Below are 25101 nucleotides of genomic sequence, written 5' to 3'. Positions count from 1 at the left end.
TATAATATATGCAAATAAAATTTTCAATATATTATGCCTTTTGCTTCTTTTTGCTAGGTAGGATGAATATTTATGTATCTTTGTATATATATTATTATTATTATTAGTCTTTATTTATATAGCGCCAACAGATTCCTCAGCGCTGTCCATGGGCAACAAAGATAAAAGTACAGTACAATATGAGACACCAGACAAAAATTTAACAAACAGTAGCAGATAAAGAGCATCGGGAGAGGTGGACAAGCCTAGCAGAGGCATTTAGGATGGATTGAAGGGGGAGAGGCGGGAGAGAGCAAGGCCAGTTAGAAGGTTATTACAGTAGTCAAGCCGGGAAATTACTAGGGAATGGATTAACTGTTTAGTAGTTTTAGCACTCAGAAAAGGACACATTTTGGAGATATTGCATAGGTTGTTGTGACAGGATGAATAGAGCAATTGGATGTGGGGTATGAAGGAGAGATTGGAGTCAAGTGTAACTCCTAGGCAGCGGACTTGGGGTGATGGGGAGATAGTGGTGTCACCAACAGTGATAGTAAAGTTAGAAACTGGAGTAGAATTAGATGGGGGGATTAGAAGAAGCTCAGTCTTGGACATGTTGATTTTTAGGTGGTGAGAGGCCATCCAGGAAAAAATGCCACCTAAGCAGTCGCTGATGTGAGAAAGGACAGAAGGAGAGAGTGCAGGGGTGGATAGGTAGATCTGAGTATCATCAGCATAGAGGTGATAGTTGAAGCAATAGCTACTGATATGTTTACCCAGTGAGGAAGTATAGATAGAGAAGAGTAAAGGGCCTAGAACAGAACCTTGAGGTACTCCAACAGACAGAGGCAATGAAGAGGAGGAGTCGCCAGCAAATGAAACAGAAAAGGACCTATTAGGGAGATAAGATTGATATACAGTATATATATATATATATATATATATATATATAGTCATGGCCAAAAATATTTGCACCCCTGCATTTCTGTCAGATAATGTACCACCACCAAGAAAATTGTTGCAATTACAAATGTTTAGGCATTCTCATGTTTATTTCTATTGTTTGTATTGGTATGACACAAAAAATTGGAGAAAAAAAGCTAAATCTGAAACATTCCACGCAAAACTCCAAAAATGGATTGGACAAATTTATTGGCACCCTCAATTTAATATTTGGTAGCACACCTCTTGGAAAAAATAACTGAAATCAATTGCTTCCTGTAACCATTAATTAGTTTTTCTCACCTCTCAACTGGAATTTTGTACCACTCTTCTGTCACCAACTGCTCCAAGCTTCTCAGATTGGAAGGGTTCCTTTTCCCAACTGCTGTTTTGGGATCTCTCCACATGTGCTCTATGGGATTGAGATCTGGACTGATTGCTGGCCAGTTCAGTACTCTCCAGCGCTTGGCTTAAACCATTTCTGGGTGCTTTTTGACATGTGCTTTGGGTCATTGTCCTGCTGTAAGACCCATTACCTCTGACGGAGACCCAACTTTCTGACACTGGACCCTACATTGCACCACAGAATTCTTTGGTAAACTTCAGATTTCATAATGCCATGCACACATTCAGGACATTAAGTGCCTGAAGCAGCAAAGCAACCACAAAACATTAGTGAAACTTTTCACTTTACCAAAAAGCTGTAATTTTGTTTTGTCAGTCCACAGCACCTTCTCCCAAAATGAATTTGGCTTCCTCAGATAAGGTTTGGCAAGCTCCAATCTGGCTTTTTTATGTTTCTGTGTCAGCAGTGGGGTCCTCCTGGGTTTCCTAACATAGCGTCACTTTTCATTCAGATGGCGACGTAGAGGGGCCGATTTATGATGCTGCAAATGCAGCTGTTTCAGCGTGAGGTGGTCTTAAAACCATTGCTCCTTAACTCATCCGACACCTCTGAGGTGGCAGACAGCAATCATCCCGATCAGATAAGATCAGGATGATTGACACCCCCTGCTAGCCGCTGATAGGCCGCAAATCTGCAGGGGGTGGCAGTGCTCAAGCATTTCACATGAAATGCTTGTGCAATGATAAATGCCTACAGCGTATGCTGTCGGCATTTATCAATGTCAGGCGGACATTATAAATCGGCCCCAGAGTGCGGGCTGACACATTTATACCCTGTGCCTGAAGGTCAGCTTGAATTTGTTTGGAAGTTGATTGAGGTTCTTTATCCACCATTCGAACAATCCTTTGTTTTAATCTTTGATAAATCTATCTCTTTCGTCTACGTACAGGGAGATTAGCTAGAATGCCATGGGCTGTAAACTTCTTGACAATGTTGTGCACAGTGGACACAGGAACATTAAGATCTCTGGAGATTAACTTGTAACCTTGAGATTGTTCATGCTTTCCCACAATTTTTGTTCTCAAATCATCAGACAATTCTTTGCTGCTCTTTGTCTTCTCCATGCTCAGTGTGGCACACAGAGACACACAGCAGAAAGGTTGAGTCAATTTTTAACCATTTTAACTAGTTGCTGGTGTGATTTCTATATTGTCAGTACCTGTTAATTGATACAGGTGAGTTTAATTACAAATTAAAGGAGCATCACAAACTTGGAATGCAATTATTTCTTACAATTTTGAGAAGGTGCCAATAATTTTGTCCAGTCCATTTTTGGAATTTTGCGTGAAATGTGTCAGATTTGGCTTTTTTCTCTCCACTTTTTGTGTCATACCAATACAAACAAAAAAAATTTATCATGATAATGCCTAAACATTTGTAATTGCAACAATTTTCTGGGCGAAGTGGCGCATTATCTGACAGAAATGCAGGGGTTCCAACATTTTTGGCCATATATATATATATACAAAACACGGAAGGGGACTGCACTCTCATACCGGACCGGGTACATATGCCATGACCCTGCAACATGCTCAGCCCTGGGTGCTCACGGACACTCACAGGAAGCTGTGCTGCCCCCAGAGTCACAGGCAGTTAACCCCAGACAGGTCTGGGTGCAAGAACTATAGGGAAAATTACAAAACAAATTAATACAACACACAGAGAAAGTCCAGCACTCACTTACAAGCTCTCAGCTAAGATTTAAAAGCAAAAATGGAAAGGTTAGTTACCGCATTTGGCCAAATGGGACAAAACCAGGTACCACATCAAGGTCCTTTCCAATACCTGGGACCCTAAAACAGCCACACAATGCAAGCTCTCAAATCCAAACAAAGTGGGAACAAGGGAAGGGTGCACAGGCTTATGTAATCACCCTAGACATATACAAAACACGGAAGGGGACTACACTCTTACGACCGCTGCTTCTTAACTGCCATTTCTGGTGAGCTGGAAACTACGGGCGGAGAAATCAGAATGCGCTGGTTATGCAATCTTCCCCAAAATGTGTATTCACTAAAAGTTAAAAGTGCTTCTGTGTAAAACTATTCAAATAATACATATGTAGATTTCTTAAAATCTTGCCAGTGAAAGTGTGCACCTAAGATGGAAGATAGTCCTTTAAAATTAGAAGCTCGCAGCAATGTTTCCCATTAAAATAAAAGTTATTCCCATGGAACACCCCTTTAACTCCAATGGAATGCCTATATATTAGTTGTGCATGTGATTACCATTGTTAATTAAGAAACAAAAACCTTAATAATAAACCTATAGGAGCTGGAGAAAGGGCTTATATTGTACATGTGTGTGCAGTTTATCATGTGTATGCATTATACTGTTATATACTATAATATGTATTTCAAGTGTTTTTGTGACTTAATTAAAAATGTTTTTTACTTTTGATCTTTAGGATTTTTAGGAAGAAGATTTTCTGTATGGGATATTAATATTCCATTAAAGACAGTAGCCAAAGCTTTTTCATAAAATGTGTTTTTTTTTTAGAATTGACAGCTTTTTTAATATGGTATTTTTTAAGCCACTATAAGTTCTGAATGTGTTTTACTTCTAATATTGAGACGGCACTGTAAAAAAACATGTTATTAATATAACCACGAAAAACAAGCTCCTGTTACCTAATCCTACAATTAGCTTGACAAAAAATGCATAAAAATCCTATATATATTTGTAGTTCATGTGTTAAATTTTAAAGTTGTGTCCTAGATTTCTTGAATGTGTTATAAATGTGTTCTCCAGTTTGGGAGAGGAGGTTAATTTAAGATTGTATAATGTAGTATGTATCTCACTGAACTCTTATTTATTTGTGTGTCATGCAGGTTTTGTTTGGATTTTCATTTATTGGACTTTATTATTTTTCTTGTGGCTTATTATTATGTTGTATTGTGAAATGAGTATTTTTCTTTATGGATAAATGTATTTTATCATTTGCTCTACAAATGCTAAGAACAAAAGACTGAGTTGAGAATGTTCCATTCATCGCTCTTTATTGTAATAATTTAATTTTGTGTATTGACATTTTTGCCCCATTTCATATAATTATTTTCTAGTATTCTAAAACTTGGAAATATGAATAATTTACTCTGCATTTTCTTCTTCATAAACAAATACTTTTTACTTACATGATTAATAAATGTATAATGTATAGGAAATATCTTTTGCAACTAAGCAGAAATTATATCATCATTAGTATATCTGAAGTGCATACTGAAAATGATACTTCTATAGTTAGTATTGATTTGACACATTTAATGAATATAATCAATATGGACTGATGCAGTAAGTCTCCATGCGAGAATTGGTGACTGGATTTACTGTAAAAGATGTAGGATGTTAAATCAAATGTATTCTTATAAGAAAATATATAAGCTGAATTTGTAAAGGGTTGGTTATAATTATATATTTTCAAGGCATAGATGAACAAAAATACATATTTTTTTAAATTATGTAAAACCCAAATGTACCTCATAAGCTGATAATAATATTTAAAGAATATGCAAACTTTGAACACCATATTTGTATAAATGCTAGTATCTGGCAATAATATCGAACTTGAGATCATCCTGTGGCTAAATTCAAACAGCAAAAAAAAAGTTAAGGATTTCTTAGTTACAATAAATGGATTGTTGCCAAAAACAGCTTTAAAGACTGAACCAATTTTTATAATTTACGTGAATTATATTTGCACAACTAATTGATCTCTTAATCCAAGAATGACAAAATATACATAGAAAGCTAAAAAAGATATGGTGGGTACAGTATTGTTAGCTATTTAAAGCTAGACAGTCATATATCCTAAACAATACTTCATATGGACATATAGTGCTTTAAAAAAACAAAAACATGTATGCAATAGCTTTACAATGTAAAATTATTCAAAATAATAATTATTCCAATAGTTAAAAATGTCATAAATGATTTATTAATAATTATATATATGATGCATGACTGAACCAGATGATTGTTAATTAGTAGCGCTAACGCTATTACCCATAACAAGTTGTTAAAAGTGATCTGCTGCCAGATCAATATCTTTATTAAGGCCCTGTTGCTCCAATGAGTACAAAACATGAATCCAATATGCCTCGTGCTGTTCAAGCTTTAGAAATCTATCAAATCTCCTCCTTTGAGCTTTACATATGATTTTTTTTTTTTTTTTTATATCTATGTTCATTATTAATTTACAATTACATATTTAGTATAATACATCTTTGCTCAAACTATTTAAAAATGTGTAATTTCTATTGAATGTAGTGGTAGCTTTGTATCTTTAATTAAAAAATAATAATACGATAACTTAATAGATATTCCAAATTGAGGGATCAAATTTATTTTTTAAAATGAATGGATTTTCTATCATTATTTTTATTTACCAGTTAGAAAAAGCTTCACAAACCCTCATTGACTTATGCAGCTATACACTGTCCCTTGACACTTTTATCAATATACTTAGTTATTATTAAACCGTGTGGTACTCTAAGTATAAAAGCAATTGGGTGTTTATATATTTTTTTTTACTGTATACTGTAGTAATAGCCCATACAGTTAACTTGTTTCATCTTGTATTGTAATTACAAAATCATTTTGAACAAATTTTTAATTAGTAAACCAAAATTAGGGGCTCCATGTACTAAGCCGTCAATTCATCCGTCATTTTAGACGCGGATAAACTCGCCGTTACTCGCCGTGGGCGAAATGGTGTCCGCTGTCACTATGTACTAATAATCCCCCAATAAATAGACAAGTCTAGCCCGCCGCGAGCAGTGGCGGATTATTGATAAATTTGACGTCTCGCTCGCCGCGACTAAGCTGATGTACTTTTAACTTTCAGTTGAATTGTCTGGCCAATTATTAACACGTGACATGCAAGGTGTCACGAACATCATAGTAGTCGCGGGAATAGAATTTTGCTCCTATAAAAGTTCAACTTATCTAAACAACTTTATTATTGTTCTAAATTTTTTGAAGAGTGATAACAGAGCGTTATTTTTGTAATATTTATTTACAATTTGGATATGGCTTCATCTGGATCTGATAATATATAAATATTAATATAAAAATAATTATAAAGATTGACAACTATACAATACAAATTTAAAATATAGATTACTCTTTAATTACAGTCGACAAATTTGGCGCAATTTACGTACATGGAAATGAGAGACAAATTAGACGCCAGTTATGCTGTACAATGCTGATATTACTGCCTTTTATATATGTCTAGACTGGCGTCTAGATTGACTTTCCTATTGTTTTGTACCTTGCCCGCCACCTAAAAGGTGGCGAGGCAAAAATAACGAGGTGGGAGCGGAAATTGTAGCGAGCGGAGATTTTTTAGTACATTCGTTTTTGGCGAGTTGGTGGTCAAATGTGTCTAATTACAGTGAAAAATGGAGAGGTAGCGAGGTTTGGCGGATAAGTACGCTCGCAATTTTAAAGATGCGAGTTTGAACATAGTTGACGACTTTGTACATATCAGTTTGCGAGTTTTGACGCGAGATTTGTTGCGGGTAGCTCGCTGACTGCTTAGTACATGGAGCCCTAGGAGTACAATAAATGACTTGTAAAATATAATCTGACAATTTTGATTCAATTTGTTTGTTTTTGTATAGCTGTTATTCCTTTATATATTCCTTTATATAACCACCCCCTTATTTAATTTAATATAAATATCTTGGTCTATTAGGTGCTACACATCTGTGGAATTATTGTGTGCTTTATGCTTAAAAAAAGACACCAAGGGTCCGATTCTAAAAAGGTCTCTGGGCTGGTGAGTTTCTATAAGAATGCTTGCCAGTCCTTCTATTTCCCTGGTGGAATTATATAAAGCCACTTTTTACCCTTAAAACAGGGTTTCTCACTAAGGGGCCTATACTGCATAATATGGGAAGAAGATCAAAAAAAAATCATACAAAATAAATAATTTACCCATTCACACAACAAATGCAGGAAAAATTGTATTGTTAAGGTTCATAAAAAATTGTATCAAAATTGTTCACCATAAATCCTATTTTATCAAAAACGTAAACATTTGTGGGTAAATTACATAGGAATAAATCATATGTACAGCACAAATCATAATTTTAGTACACTGGATGTGCAAAAAAAAAAAGCAAGGAATTCAAATTTAAAATTACAAAATATTAAAGTTTAAATATACATTGAGGTCTCCCTCTGTACTTCGTACTCCATTACAGAACTTTTACATAACAAAGAGCTCCTACTATTTATATGGGCGACATCTCACCACTCCCAGGAACAACACCTTTTTTTTTTATAGAATTCCATGAGGGCTGAAACTTAAATTGTCAGTGTGGGAAACCACATCTAGTCTTGAGAATTTTATAGACTTGGCCCCTAACTGATTAGTAAGTAAGATACGTTTTAGGTAATGTATCTATTTACAATCAGAATAAATTGGAATAATATTTTTCTGTGTTATAAAAGGGAATACTTACAGAGAGTTATTAATATCTTTAGAATTTCACTTAAAAGTGTATAAACCTTATTTATTTATAATTCTTAAATATTTTTAGTTTTAATTCATAATAAAAAATAAAATGGTAACTTAATTTAGTTGTAATAATTATGGTGAAATTTCTATTTTTAATTATATAATTGTGTAACTATGATGTGTAAAGAACATGCATAAAACTTATATTGTATTGTATTTATTATTTTTAACTTAGAAAGTCTTTTCATTAGTGGAATTGTCACTAGTGATGTCGCAAACTGAAAATTTTCCATTCGCGAAGGGTGAACGCGAACGTCCGCAACTGTTCGCGAACGGGGGAACCGGGCAAACCGCCATTGACTTCAATAGGCAGGCAAATTTTAAAACCCACAGGGACTCTTTCTGGCCACAATAGTGATGGAAAGGTTGTTTCAAGGGGACTAACACCTGGACTGTGGCATGCCGGAGGGGGTCCATGGCAAAAATCCCACGTAAAATGACATAATTGATGCAGAGTCTGGTTTTAATCCATAAAGGGCATAAATCACCTAACATTCCTAAATTGTTTGGAATAACGTGCTTTAAAACATAAGGTATGATGTTGTATCGATCAGGTTGTGTAAGGGTTACGCCCGCTTCACAGTGACAGACCAAACTCCCCGTTTAACGCACCGCAAACAAACGCAAAATGTCCATCTGCACAACCGCGAGATAGATAGATTTGATAGATAGATACATAGATTAGATAGATCAATAGATGCAATATATATTTGATAGATACGACAGATAGATAGATTTGATAGATAAATAGATAGATTTGATAGATATATAATTTCCCAGACAGAGAATTACAAGACGTGCGGTCTGGGACCCATGGTAAGGTTCCCAGAGGCAGTTGCTGCGCCAGGGGACGTATATATGGCATGGATTTTAGGAACCGGGAGATGGAAAAAGATGCTTGGTCGGTCCTCCTACTTCAAATTTGGGGCACTGTGCGTGCAATCGTGGCCAGACTTTTAGCCGACGGACATTTGGCCGACAGACATTTGGCCGAAACACAAGTGGCTGTCACAAAACAGTCCGGCCACGATAGATAGATTTGATAGATAGATACATAGATAGATAGATCAATAGATGCAATATACATTTGATAGATTTGATAGATAAATAGATAGATTTGATAGATAGATAATTTCCCAGACAGAGAATTATTTACACTACTGTTACACCAGATATGAGTGGTGGCACTGGGCAAGTGGGCCTGGCACACACGCTGGCAGGCAGGCAACTGCAATTAGATTACACTAGCAGACTGATGTTTCACAGTCAAAAAAGTTTTTTTTTTAATTATTTACACTACTGTGACACCAGATATGAGTGGTGGCACTGGGCAAGTGGGCCTGGCAATTAGATTACACTAGCAGACTGATGTTTCACAGTCAAATATATATATTTTTTTTAAATTATTTACACTACTGTTACACCAGATATCAGTGGTGGCACTGGGCAAGTGGGCCTGGCACACACACGCTAGCAGGCAGGCAACTGCAATTAGATTACACTAGCAGACTGATGATTCACAGTCAAAAAAGTTTTTTTTTTTTAATTATTTACACTACTGTTACACCAGATATGAGTGGTGGCACTTGGCAAGTGGGCCTGGCACACACGCTGGCAGGCAGGCAACTGCAATTAGATTACACTAGCAGACTGATATTTCACAGTCAAAAAAGTTTTTTTTTTTAAATTATTTACACTACTGTTACACCAGATATGAGTGGTGGCACTGGGCAAGTTGGTCTGGCACACACGCTGGCAGGCAGGCAACTGCAATTAGATTACACTAGCAGACTGATGTTTCACAGTCAAAAAAGTTTTTTTTTTTTATTATTTACACTACTGTTACACCAGATATGAGTGGTGGCACTGGGCAAGTGGGCCTGGCACACACACTGGCAGGTAGGCAGCTGCAATTAGATTACACTAGCAGACTGATGTTTCACAGTCAAAAAAGTTTTTTTTTAATTATTTACACTACTGTTACACCAGATATGAGTGGTGGCACTGGGCAAGTGAGCCTGGCACACACATTGGCAGGTAAGCAACTGCAATTAGATTACACTAGCAGACTGATGTTTCACAGTCAAAAAAGTTTTTTTTTTTAATTATTTACACTACTGTTACACCAGATATGAGTGGTGGCACTGGGCAAGTGGGCCTGGCTGGCACACACGCTAGCAGGCAGGCAACTGCAATTAGATTACACTAGCAGACTGATGTTTCACAGTAAAAAAAAGTTTTTTTTTTAAAATTATTTACACTACTGTTACACCAGATATGAGTGGTGGCACTGGGCAAGTGGGCCTGGCTGGCACACACGCTAGCAGGCAGGCAACTGCAATTAGATTACACTAGCAGACTGATGTTTCATAGTCAAAAAAGTGTTTTTTTTTAAATTATTTACACTACTATTACACCAGATATGAGTGGTGGCACTGGGCAAGTGGGCCTTGCACACACGCTGGCAGGCAGGCAACTGCAATTAGATTACACTAGCAGACTGATGTTTCACAGTCAAAAAAGTTTTTTTTTTTAAATTATTTACACTACTGTTACACCAGATATGAGTGGTGGCACTGGGCAAGTGGGCCTGGCTGGCACACATGCTAGCAGGCAGGCAACTGCAATTAGATTACACTAGCAGACTGATGTTTCATAGTCAAAAAAGTTTTTTTTTTTAAATTATTTACACTACTATTACACCAGATATGAGTGGTGGCACTGGGCAAGTGGGGCTTGCACACACGCTGGCAGGCAGGCAACTGCAATTAGATTACACTAGCAGACTGATGTTTCACAGTCAAAAAAGTTTTTTTTTTAAAATTATTTACACTACTGTTACACCAGATATGAGTGGTGGCACTGGGCAAGTGGGCCTGGCTGGCACACACGCTAGCAGGCAGGCAACTGCAATTAGATTACACTAGCAGACTGATGTTTCATAGTCAAAAAAGTTTTTTCTTTTAAATTATTTACACTACTATTACACCAGATATGAGTGGTGGCACTGGGCAAGTGGGCCTTGCACACACGCTGGCAGGCAGGCAACTGCAATTAGATTACACTAGCAGACTGATGTTTCACAGTCAAAAAACATTTTTTTAAATTATTTACACTACTGTTACACCAGATATGAGTGGTGGCACTTGGCAAGTGGGCCTGGCACACACGCTGGCAGGTAGGCAACTGCAATTAGATTACACTAGCAGACTGATATTTCACAGTCAAAAAAGTTTTTTTTTTTAAAATTATTTACACTACTGTTACACCAGATATGAGTGGTGGCACTGGGCAAGTTGGCCTGGCACACACGCTAGCAGGCAGGCAACTGCAATTAGATTACACTAGCAGACTGATGTTTCACAGTCAAAAAAGTTTTGTTTTTTTTTATTATTTACACTACTGTTACAACAGATATGAGTGGTGGCACTGGGCAAGTGGGCCTGGCACACACACTGGCAGGTAGGCAGCTGCAATTAGATTACACTAGCAGACTGATGTTTCACAGTCAAAAAAGTTTTTTTTTAATTATTTACACTACTGTTACACCAGATATGAGTGGTGGCACTGGGCAAGTGAGCCTGGCACACACACTGGCAGGTAGGCAACTGCAATTAGATTACACTAGCAGACTGATGTTTCACAGTCAAAAAAGTTTTTTTTTTTAATTATTTACACTACTGTTACACCAGATATGAGTGGTGGCACTGGGCAAGTGGGCCTGGCTGGCACACATTGGCAGGTAGGCAACTGCAATTAGATTACACTAGCAGACTGATGTTTCACAGTCAAAAAAGTTTTTTTTTTTAATTATTTACACTACTGTTACACCAGATATGAGTGGTGGCACTGGGCAAGTGGGCCTGGCTGGCACACACGCTAGCAGGCAGGCAACTGCAATTAGATTACACTAGCAGACTGATGTTTCACAGTAAAAAAAAGTTTTTTTTTTTTAAATTATTTACACTACTGTTACACCAGATATGAGTGGTGGCACTGGGCAAGTGGGCCTGGCTGGCACACACGCTAGCAGGCAGGCAACTGCAATTAGATTACACAAGCAGACTGATGTTTCATAGTCAAAAAAGTTTTTTTTTTTAAATTATTTACACTACTATTACACCAGATATGAGTGGTGGCACTGGGCAAGTGGGCCTTGCACACACGCTGGCAGGCAGGCAACTGCAATTAGATTACACTAGCAGACTGATGTTTCACAGTCAAAAAAGTTTTTTTTTTAAACTATTTACACTACTGTTACACCAGATATGAGTGGTGGCACTGGGCAAGTGGGCCTGGCTGGCACACATGCTAGCAGGCAGGCAACTGCAATTAGATTACACTAGCAGACTGATGTTTCATAGTCAAAAAAGTTTTTTTTTTTAATTATTTACACTACTATTACACCAGATATGAGTGGTGGCACTGGGCAAGTGGGGCTTGCACACACGCTGGCAGGCAGGCAACTGCAATTAGATTACACTAGCAGACTGATGTTTCACAGTCAAAAAAGTTTTTTTTTTTTAAATTATTTACACTACTGTTACACCAGATATGAGTGGTGGCACTGGGCAAGTGGGCCTGGCTGGCACACACGCTAGCAGGCAGGCAACTGCAATTAGATTACACTAGCAGACTGATGTTTCATAGTCAAAAAAGTTTTTTTTTTTAAATTATTTACACTACTATTACACCAGATATGAGTGGTGGCACTGGGCAAGTGGGCCTTGCACACACGCTGGCAGGCAGGCAACTGCAATTAGATTACACTAGCAGACTGATGTTTCACAGTCAAAAAACATTTTTTTAAATTATTTACACTACTGTTACACCAGATATGAGTGGTGGCACTTGGCAAGTGGGCCTGGCACACACGCTAGCAGGCAGGCAACTGCAATTAGATTACACTAGCAGACTGATGTTTCATAGTCAAAAAAGTGTTTTTTTTTTAAATTATTTACACTACTATTACACCAGATATGAGTGGTGGCACTGGGCAAGTGGGCCTTGCACACACGCTGGCAGGCAGGCAACTGCAATTAGATTACACTAGCAGACTGATGTTTCACAGTCAAAAAAGTTTTTTTTTTTAAATTATTTACACTACTGTTACACCAGATATGAGTGGTGGCACTGGGCAAGTGGGCCTGGCTGGCACACATGCTAGCAGGCAGGCAACTGCAATTAGATTACACTAGCAGACTGATGTTTCATAGTCAAAAAAGTTTTTTTTTTAAATTATTTACACTACTATTACACCAGATATGAGTGGTGGCACTGGGCAAGTGGGGCTTGCACACACGCTGGCAGGCAGGCAACTGCAATTAGATTACACTAGCAGACTGATGTTTCACAGTCAAAAAAGTTTTTTTTTTTAAATTATTTACACTACTGTTACACCAGATATGAGTGGTGGCACTGGGCAAGTGGGCCTGGCTGGCACACACGCTAGCAGGCAGGCAACTGCAATTAGATTACACTAGCAGACTGATGTTTCATAGTCAAAAAAGTTTTTTCTTTTAAATTATTTACACTACTATTACACCAGATATGAGTGGTGGCACTGGGCAAGTGGGCCTTGCACACACGCTGGCAGGCAGGCAACTGCAATTAGATTACACTAGCAGACTGATGTTTCACAGTCAAAAAACATTTTTTTAAATTATTTACACTACTGTTACACCAGATATGAGTGGTGGCACTTGGCAAGTGGGCCTGGCACACACGCTGGCAGGTAGGCAACTGCAATTAGATTACACTAGCAGACTGATATTTCACAGTCAAAAAAGTTTTTTTTTTTAAATTATTTACACTACTGTTACACCAGATATGAGTGGTGGCACTGGGCAAGTTGGCCTGGCACACACGCTGGCAGGCAGGCAACTGCAATTAGATTACACTAGCAGACTGATGTTTCACAGTCAAAAAAGTTTTGTTTTTTTTATTATTTACACTACTGTTACAACAGATATGAGTGGTGGCACTGGGCAAGTGGGCCTGGCACACACACTGGCAGGTAGGCAGCTGCAATTAGATTACACTAGCAGACTGATGTTTCACAGTCAAAAAAGTTTTTTTTTTAATTATTTACACTACTGTTACACCAGATATGAGTGGTGGCACTGGGCAAGTGAGCCTGGCACACACACTGGCAGGTAGGCAACTGCAATTAGATTACACTAGCAGACTGATGTTTCACAGTCAAAAAAGTTTTTTTTTTTAATTATTTACACTACTGTTACACCAGATATGAGTGGTGGCACTGGGCAAGTGGGCCTGGCTGGCACACATTGGCAGGTAGGCAACTGCAATTAGATTACACTAGCAGACTGATGTTTCACAGTCAAAAAAGTTTTTTTTTTTAATTATTTACACTACTGTTACACCAGATATGAGTGGTGGCACTGGGCAAGTGGGCCTGGCTGGCACACACGCTAGCAGGCAGGCAACTGCAATTAGATTACACTAGCAGACTGATGTTTCACAGTAAAAAAAAGTTTTTTTTTTTAAATTATTTACACTACTGTTACACCAGATATGAGTGGTGGCACTGGGCAAGTGGGCCTGGCTGGCACACACGCTAGCAGGCAGGCAACTGCAATTAGATTACACTAGCAGACTGATGTTTCATAGTCAAAAAAGTTTTTTTTTTAAAATTATTTACACTACTATTACACCAGATATGAGTGGTGGCACTGGGCAAGTGGGCCTTGCACACACGCTGGCAGACAGGCAACTGCAATTAGATTACACTAGCAGACTGATGTTTCACAGTCAAAAAAGTTTTTTTTTTTAAATTATTTACACTACTGTTACACCAGATATGAGTGGTGGCACTGGGCAAGTGGGCCTGGCTGGCACACACGCTAGCAGGCAGGCAACTGCAATTAGATTACACTAGCAGACTGATGTTTCATAGTCAAAAAAGTTTTTTTTTTAAATTATTTACACTACTATTACACCAGATATGAGTGGTGGCACTGGGCAAGTGGGCCTTGCACACACGCTGGCAGGCAGGCAACTGCAATTAGATTACACTAGCAGACTGATGTTTCACAGTCAAAAAACATTTTTTTAAATTATTTACACTATTGTTACACCAGATATGAGTGGTGGCACTGGGCAAGTGGGCCTGGCACACACGCTGGCAGGCAGGCAACTGCAATTAGATTACACTAGCAGACTGATGATTCACAGTCAAAAAAGTTTTTTTTTTTTAATTATTTACACTACTGTTACACCAGATATTAGTGGTGGCACTGGGCAAGTGGGCCTGGCACACACGCTGGCAGGCAGGCAACTGCAATTAGATTACACTAGCAGACTGATATTTCACAGTCAAAAAAGTTTTTTTTTTTAATTATTTACACTACTGTTACACCAGATATGAGTGGTGGCACTGGGCAAGTAGGCCTGGAGCACACACTGGCAGGCAACTGCAATTAGATTACACTAACAGACTGATGTTTCACAGTCAAAAAAGTTTTTTTTTAATTATTTACACTACTGTTACACCAGATATGAGTGGTGGCACTGGGCAAGTGGGCCTGGCACACACACTGGCAGGTAGGCAACTGCAATTAGATTACACTAGCAGACTGATGTTTCACAGTCAAAAAAGTTTTTTTTTTTTAAATTATTTACACTACTGTTACACCAGATATAAGTGGTGGCACTGGGCAAGTGGGCCTGGCACACACACTGGCAGGTAGGCAACTGCAATTAGATTACACTAGCAGACTGATGTTTCACAGTCAAAAATTTTTTTTTTTAATTATTTACACTACTGTTACACCAGATATGAGTGGTGGCACTGGGCAAGTGGGCCTGGCTGGCACACACGCTAGCAGGCAGGCAACTGCAATTAGATTACACTAGCAGACTGATGTTTCACAGTCAAAAAAGTTTTTTTTAAAATTATTTACACTACTGTTACACCAGATATGAGTGGTGGCACTGGGCAAGTGGGCCTGGCACACACACTGGCAGGTAGGCAGCTGCAATTAGATTACACTAGCAGACTGATGTTTCACAGTCAAAAAAGTTTTTTTTTAATTATTTACACTACTGTTACACCAGATATGAGTGGTGGCACTGGGCAAGTGGGCCTGGCACACACGCTGGCAGGCAGGCAACTGCAATTAGATTACACTAGCAGACTGATGTTTCACAGTCAAAAAAGTTTTTTTTTTTTAATTATTTACACTACTGTTACACCAGATATGAGTGGTGGCACTGGGAAAGTGGGCCTGGCACACATGCTGGCAGGCAGGCAACTGCAATTAGATTACACAAGCAGACTGATGTTTCACAGTCAAAAAAGTTTTGTTTTTTTATTATTTACACTACTGTTACACCAGATATGAGTGGTGGCACTGGGCAAGTGGCTTGGCAGGCAAGCAACTGAAATTAGATTACACAGGCTAAAAAGGGCTTTTTGGGGTGCTTTCCTTAAAGCAGAGATCAGATGAGTCCTTCAGGACTGTAATGAACACTGAATACACTAGCCTAGCTATCAATTCCCTATAAAATCAGCAGCAGCTACACTGTCCCTCCTCTCACTAACAATGCAGCTTCCAAATGAATCTAAAATGGCTGCTGTCCAGGAGCTGGGAGGGTCTGGGAGGGAGTGTCTGCTGCTGATTGCCTGGAATGTGTCTGCAGACTGTGAGATACAGGGTCAAAGTTTACTCAATGATGACGAATAGGGGGCAGATCGAACATCGCATATGTTCGCCCGCCGCAGCGAACGCGATCAAGCTATGTTCGCCGGGAACTATTCGCCGGCAAACAATTCGCAACATCTCTAATTGTCACACAAATATATATATATATATATATATATATATATATATATATTTATAAATATATATGTATTTTCACACAAATGCATAAATGTTTATAATTCTTATATATACTGTGTATTGAGTGCTGCATTAAAAGTGATATTACTGTTTTCCTGCCTCTAATTTTAATAAAGACAGTTTAATCTGAGCAAGTTGTGTTTCTGCAGGTTCAGGTTCTGTCTTTGGATACAATTGAGGCACTATCATATCTGTCTGATAGATGTACATGTTTAATTAGGATGAGACAGGTTAAATACTTTTGTGCTATATACTTGTTTTTTATAAGATAAAATATTTCCTACTGCAATGCATAATATAGATGGTTAGTTTAACTTATCATTATATCCAATTTATACAAACACGATGAACAGTTAGATAGAACCATGTATTCTTTTTTTTGTTTTTTTCATGTTTTCCTCTGTGGAATTTCTTATACTAGATTCATCCACTAAATGCAGAATTGCTATAACTACAAGCTTGGATATAGAGTTCCTCCCACTCATTTAATATAATTTCTACAATTCTACAGTAGAACCATCTTTAGTTTGTTAACTTTATTACACAACACATTTATCTCTTAATAACACTTTTTTACTATGATACAACCTATTTATAAACTCAATAGACATTTTAAATTATACTACATACACCATCCCTTACTTTAACCCACAATACATTATTTTCATTGCTCACTTTTATCTCATGTCCATAAAAGATCATCTTTAATTTTTAAGGTCAAACGCGTTTTGTATGCTCTTTACTTTCTCGATGACCCTTGAGAAAGTAAAGAGCATACGAAACACGTTTGACCTTCCTTACCTTGATGGATATAAGTAATAAAATCTTTTTTTATGGCAATCAGCAGCGTTTTGTCTTTAACCCAGACCTGTCATCACTGAGTGCAAGGATATGGTTCTTTCGTTTATGTGTTTTGGGAGTTTTGGTGGAACCCCCTGTAATTCCTGGGCACCCGATCGAAGTGCTTGCAGTGAGTTCCCATGGGGAGCGCTGAGGTAGTTGTGACACAGTACAGTGTAGTGAGAGTAGGTTGTGGACCAGGGTGGAAGCCAGGTCACAGAGAGACTGTCCGCATATCGGAGCGCTTACCGAAGATTGAGTTTGAGGATCTTATACACTCTTCCCCACTTTCACTTTTCCTTTTTTTCCCCCTTTCCTATTCTCACTTTATCTCTCCCCATCTCAATACCTCTTCTTTTACAATATCATCTCCCCTCTTACTACCCATCTCACTCCCTCTATCTCCACTTAATGAATTTAAGATAAATAAAAAAGCTGTATTCCCACCCTATATTAAAACGTAGGTCAGAGAACTTTTCCAACAGACACCCACACCTTAAATCAGCTCACTACTTACAACCTTTAGAAACAAATATAAAGACCTTGTCCAGATGGTACCTGACTCCACATAAACAAAAATACCTATTTCACTGAGACATGCTACATGTTTGGTGGAGATGCATTAAAATATGCCTGTACTGGACTCAGGTAATAGAACACATCTATTGGATCATTGGCCAACACATTCAACCATTGCAAAAGATGTTCCTACTCAACCAGACCCAAAAGATAAGTTATAAAATTAGGAGAAACTTATGCCAGGTATTAATAAATCCAGCTAGGAAACTAGTTCCCAGATACTGGAAATCGCCTACTGTCTCTTCCCAAAAAGAGTGGAGAAATCCGGTAGATACAATATTGTCACTCGAAAGGTTCCACTATTTTAAACTGGATAAATTGGCTTTTTCTATAATATGGTATTTTATTATAGAATGGCCTCCTCCACATACACATACAATGGATATGACAAAAGTGCTATTTTAATCTTTATAATTGAATAATATCTTCAGTACTTCACACCATAAACCGGTAGGGGACTGTCAACAAATAACTTTATACTTGGTACCAGATGATTTCCTTCTTTAGTCGTAGACACTGAAATTTAACCAATATCCTTTTCTTTTATAATACATTAAAGTAAAATATATTGTAGCAACACATACTTTTTTTTCATAACCATAGTTTATTAGTATTATTTTAGTTAAATATGTAGTTTATTTACAAAGGCTTGACTTGCATTGAACACTTGAAAAGTAGATTACTACAATTCTTCTTTAAATGCAAGGTTAAGTGAACCCCTGACATGAAGACTGATGAAAGCCCAAAGAAGTTGTTGTGAACAGTGCACAAAAGAACATTGTGCAATTATACATTTGCTGTGATTGATATACTGCCTTGTTTCATGTACAATAATGTATCCATGTATTGTCCTGCTTTTTTTTTCTTCCAAATAAATAAATAAATAATAAAAAATAAAGCTGTATGTGTTAAATGTGTGCGGTTGGTGACACAGTCTTGCAAGTGTAATGTAAGTCAGATAATTCTAACCTAACTCAAGTTTCTAAATTGTATTTAGATGGTTATAGGCTACTTCCATAGAGTTCAATAATATATATTATATAAAACAATGCCATTGAACCCCACATACTTGTGTGTTTAGTAAATCAGAAAAAATAACTATTAACATGGATGTATTTCAGATGGATTGGAATTATGAAGAACATTAAGATAGATATTAGCTGAGCTATAGAATAAGCCTTCACAGCAAATACTTTTCAAACAGTAAAGCAGTCAGAAGTATGTATTTTAGTATATATAAATGGAATTAAGCTGTGCTAAACTCTCATTCTCTGAATATTCTTCTATATATTCATAAATATATCTATAAAAATATACACTTGTCAATGTGGATAATAAAAAGTCCTTATTAAGGGTGAAAACTATGCTATCATTACAGTTTAACTGGTTTGTTTAATGATACCTCTTAAGGCAATCTCTTTAACAGATATAAGAAGCAGATAATAGCTTAAGATAATATGTTGCTGACAGTTAGCTGTTGTAGTTAGAACTTTTAATAAGATGTACAGTTTTCTGCAATCAATGAGCCCCAATCATATCTGTCAGGATTAATTTTCAGAGAATGTCAAACAGAAGACATTTTTTTGCCTGTAAGGCATCCCTAAAGTGAAATCTACCCTAGAGACATCTTCAGGAAAACATTAAGATGATTGCAAGAAAATGTGTGATTATGAGTCCTTAAACAACAGCCAGAATGCACAATGTGATAGTGAAACTCAGAAACATGACATAGATAAGGATTGTTTATCCCTCTAGGGGTTGATTAAATTGAATACTCTAAATCTTAAAGTTGCTTTCAAAAATAATATCTCAACAGGCATATTTACCAAGCAGCTGAAATAACTACCTTAAATAATGAGGATTTAACAAGCTAATTTTTGTGAATGAACAATAAAACAAGAGGCCCTCAATAAAAACAAAACAAAAACAGAACAAAACATTTCCGATGGCTTAGTTAGTAAAACCATGAACACTAAACAATAAGAAATGCTTATTTCAGTCTTACCTGCCTCGCAAAGCTCCCATTGGGTAAAATGTTATAAAAAGTTGTCTGACTCTCGCAGTACAGACTAGTAGCAGTGAGCCTTCTAAAGAAAGTATAGTACTTGTTGCCTTTAAACATTCCGAGCACATTGCCAGTGAGTGCAAAGCTCAGCAGCATGGAGGAGGCATGTTTTCAAAACATGTTTACACAATATTTTATGTACCATCCATAAATATTAAAATTGTGTTTTGTAAAAGGTCAAACATTCTATATGCAAACTAAGTTTCACAGTCAATGTAGTATATTTCTTACAAGTGCTCATTTCGCCACTGCTCGTCCTTGGCGCTATACCCCATCAAAATCCATATTACCTCCACAACTAGCAGGGATATTAGCTGCCTAGACATATATTATTGAGCTCGTCCTTGGCGCTATACCCCATCGAAATCCATATTACCTCCACAACTAGCAGGGATATTAGCTGCCTAGACTTATATTATTGGCTCGTCCTTGGCGCTATACCCCATAGAAATCCATATTACCTCCACAACTAGCAGGGATATTAGCTGCCTAGACATATATTATTGACTCGTCCTTGGCGCTATACCCCATCGAAATCCATATTACCTCCACAACTAGCAGGGATGTTAGCTGCCTAGACTTATATTATTGGCTCTTCCTTGGCGCTATACCCCATAGAAATCCATATTACCTCCACAACTAGCAGGGATATTAGCTGCCTAGACATATATTATTGGCTCGTCCTTGGTGCTATACCCCATCGAAATCCATATTACCTCCACAACTAGCAGGGATATTAGCTGCCTAGACATATATTATTCCAAAACCTAGCCCATTTGAGGCGCTCTGAACACATTTATTTTCTTAGTACATTTTCCAAGCTAGCTAGTTAGCCCACTGTTCAGAGCTATAGGTGCTCGTCATTGGCGCTATACCCCATCAAAATCCATATTACCTCCACAACTAGCAGGGATATTAGCTGCCTAGACATATATTATTGCAACACCTAGCCCATTTGAGGCGCTCTGAACAGATTTATTTTCATAGCTCATTTCGCTACTGAAAGGGTGGAGAGACAGGTATGTGTGAAAACATTTGCCTCACGTAGCATGTATTGTTTAGGACATTAGAACATACCTGCAATGTTTCCCCATTGTTATACAGGTCACTCCCATAAACAGCCACGGAATACTTATATATTCACTTTGTATGTGATCACCATTGTTAATAAAGAAAAAAAAAACAACTTAATAATAAACCTATATGAGCGGGGGGCGGGGGGTGTCACAACTGTATTGTGCATGTGTATATATTGTGATATATATATATATATATACTGTATATAGTAGAGTAGAAAACAGCACTCTCTGGACTTAAAATTTAAACAAATAGTTTAATAGGTAACGTTTCTGGGAATGCTCCCTTTCATCAGACCAACAACATACAAGTGAAGCAAACATTTAAAACATACATAGACCCCTCCCCCTTGTGAAAAAAACGCCAAAAAACATGGTTGTCATAGCAACCAAACAAACAGTGCATAGAAAATACAAATAATCAAGCAATAGTTATATCACAGAACCCCAAAATTAAATAACCCTTATAACTGGGCAGTTGTACACAGAGCCATTGTTAACTATACCATGGATCAATACATCCAGATCCAAATCAAATATTACTAAAGGGAACATAAGAGAAAAATAAAATAATAGAATATACTTCAGAATCAGGCTGGGTGGGCCTATTCCGAATAGCACAGTTTACAAATAGTCATGCAATAGTACTATCCCAAAGTTACATAGTTGTTACAAATTGGCAGCTATATACAGAGTCATAGAAAAATGTATTACAAAACAGTGCATCCAAACCCATATCAAATGCTACTGGATGGTATATAAACTATAATTCAGCATCAGGCTCAATAAGCAAATACTGTTCAACATCATTTGTAGGCAGGTGATCTAAGTATTACAAATAGATCTGTGCAATATTAACTGTCTAAAGGTGCTCCAGCGGTCCTATGTAACACGTAATATAGATACCATACCAATAACTACTCGCATTAATCTGGTATCAATAATCCTAATGTAGGGGTCATATACTAACTACACTTCCCTTCATGTGTCAAAAATGCAAAGTAGCGATAGTGGAAATTGCAGAGGGAGTGATCTTCCTACCTGATCGTATCAGTAGCTAAGAAGAAACATCGCGTGTGACAATATTGAATGCAGGCCTATGCAGATGCTTACAGACTGCACCGTGTCTCGCACATATTAAGAAGTGCGCATGCGTATCGCTTCAGGGCGAACCACCCCCAAGACATCAACCAATGTACCAATTGGCTATAGAAGACAAGCCCCTATATGTAGCAATGTGAAAAAATGTGACCAACATGTAATCGGTAGAATGTGACTACTAAGCCCCAGCGTTAATGTTGCACAAAGAGAACTGCGAGTAAATGCAATATGTAAAGCTGTAAACATAATTGGGATGGTTAGGGGCATGGGAGTATACATTGCCTATTGGGTAAGGGCCCCATTATAGTATAAGAGAAGATCGGTCACTACAGGAGCCATCCTAGTGCTCAACTCCGGGATCGATTGGCCCTAACGGGACAGGGCCCACTATATCAAGATACTGTGTCCAAACCAAAAAAACTTGGAGTTAACGTAGCAAGGAAATTTCTAAAAACAGTTAGGGTCAGATATTATATATGTTACTATAATATAGTACATTGACACATAACCAACCAGAGCCAAGGTAGTCATAATACAATCAGCTACAAGTATGGTATGATGTGTTAGCCAACAGGATAGCATGTTGTGTTTACTAGCAGGGAGAAGTAAGTATAAACAATGTGTAAATGGATTTGCTTAGCACTGGCTCTACATAGTCAAATGTCACTAGATGATAGCAGGGAGAGTACTTCCCATATGTTAGGTAAGCAGGGACAGGGAAATAAGAATATACAAATATACAAATGTACAAGAGAGGCGTTATGAGTGCCACCCCATCTACTCAATAAGATGAGATGTACAATATATTAACACACATGCTTCAATTAAACAATTAATGTTCAGAGAAAATCATAAACAGGTCATAGAAAACAGTGCCAGTCTATCCCCATGTTCAAACCTCTGGGGTGTATGGTATCCAATCTGAAGATCCACTCTGCTTCTTTTTGTAGGAGACGATTGTCCCTATCACCGCCCCTAGGAAGTGGGGGTATGTGATCAATGAGCTTAAATCTGAGGTCAGCAACAGAGTGGCCCTTCTCCATAAAATGTCTGGCCACCGGCTGGTCACTCTTCACTTTTTCAATTGCTGTCCGGATTGCACTCCTGTGGTTGGCCATTCTTTTCTTGATATCGTCAGAGGTTTTACCAATATAAAAGAGTCCACAGCTGCAGTTCAACATATATACCACAAATTTCGTGGTGCACGTAAGATAGTGCTTAATCTTGTAACTTGTACTGTTGTGTGGGTGTCTGAACTGTTTACATTGCAACATAGAGTTGCATGTTACACAGCTAGGACATTTATAGGAGCCTCTTTTAGTAATTGGTGTTACTTTATTATAGCTGTCAATGGAGTCTGTTTTCATCAGAATGTCCTTTAAGTTACTTCCCCTTTTGTACCCAATCCTGGGTGGTCCATAGTGCTGGTAAGGTAATGCTGGGTCAGTCTGGATAATCTCCCATTTTTCCTTCAAAGTTACCCCCAGTGTCCTTGTGTTGGGAGTGTATGATGTGACAAAGTTCAATCTCTTCTGGTGGTCACGCTTAATGGTCTCCATATTCACCTGAGACCTAGCTTCCTTTACAATATTGCTTTTGTATCCTCTGCTGTAGAATCTTGATTCCATTTCATTTAATTGTACCTCCTTCTTCTCAACAGAAGTATTGTTGCGGCAGACCCTCAGCATTTGTGCCCTGGGAATCGCTTTTATGAGTGATCTGGGATGGTAGCTAGAGGCGTGTAGCAGTGTATTTCTATCAGTAGTCTTCTTAAATAGAGTAGTTCCAAGTTTATTGTCAACCTTAAAGATTCTTAGATCCAGGAAGTCTACTTCATTATAACTGGAAACCTCTTTCAGTTGGACCTGTCCCCCTCTTTCATTCAAGGATATGACCCATTCACCAAAGGACTCAATCGTTCCTCGCCAGATTATCATGATATCATCAATATACCGCTTGTAGAAAAGTACCTGTTTGTTGTCATATACCTTGAATATGCTTTCTTCAACATACTCCATAAAGAGGTTTGCAAACGCAGGGGCCATGTTTGAACCCATGGCTGTCCCCATGAGTTGCAGGTAGAATCTTCTCTCAAATTTAAAATAGTTCAATTTGAGACATAAGGATAGAAGTTCAACAATAAAACTGGTTGGTGGTCCCACATACGGGCATCTCTCAAGGCAGTTGGTGATAATCTCCATCCCCATTTCATGAGGTATAATGGTGTACAAACTTGTGACATCAAGGCTGGCAAGTACATCACCTGGTCATATGTCAGTCAGCGTGGTGAGGTACGTGATAAGGGCAGAGGAGTCCCGTAGATAAGACCGCATGTTCACCACCAAGGGTTGTAGCAGAGAGTCAACAAACTTTGCCAGGGGTTGCAGTAATGACCCCCATGCTGAAACTATGGGGCGTCCAGGTGGGTGTATCAATTGTTTGTGTATTTTTGGTAACGTATATAGTATTGGTCTTACTGGGTAGTCTGTAGTCAACCATTCTTTAGTAGTTGAATCTATCCAATTCATGTTCGCAGCATGTTCAATAACAGAGTCAATCTGCGCCTTATATGTAATTGTCGGATCACAGAGTAAAGACATATAGGTAGAACTGTCCGCTAGTTGTCTGTCTATTTCAGCTTTGTAATCCTGGTAGTCCTGCAAAACCACTGCACCACCCTTGTCCGCTGGGCGTATGACTATTGAAGAGTCATTCCTGAGGGA

The sequence above is a fragment of the Bombina bombina genome, chromosome 6 (assembly GCF_027579735.1).
Source record: "Bombina bombina isolate aBomBom1 chromosome 6, aBomBom1.pri, whole genome shotgun sequence".
Classification (NCBI taxonomy): Eukaryota; Metazoa; Chordata; class Amphibia; order Anura; family Bombinatoridae; genus Bombina; species Bombina bombina.
The sequence above is the reverse complement of the archived record's forward strand: the minus strand, read 5'-3'. Positions refer to the sequence as shown.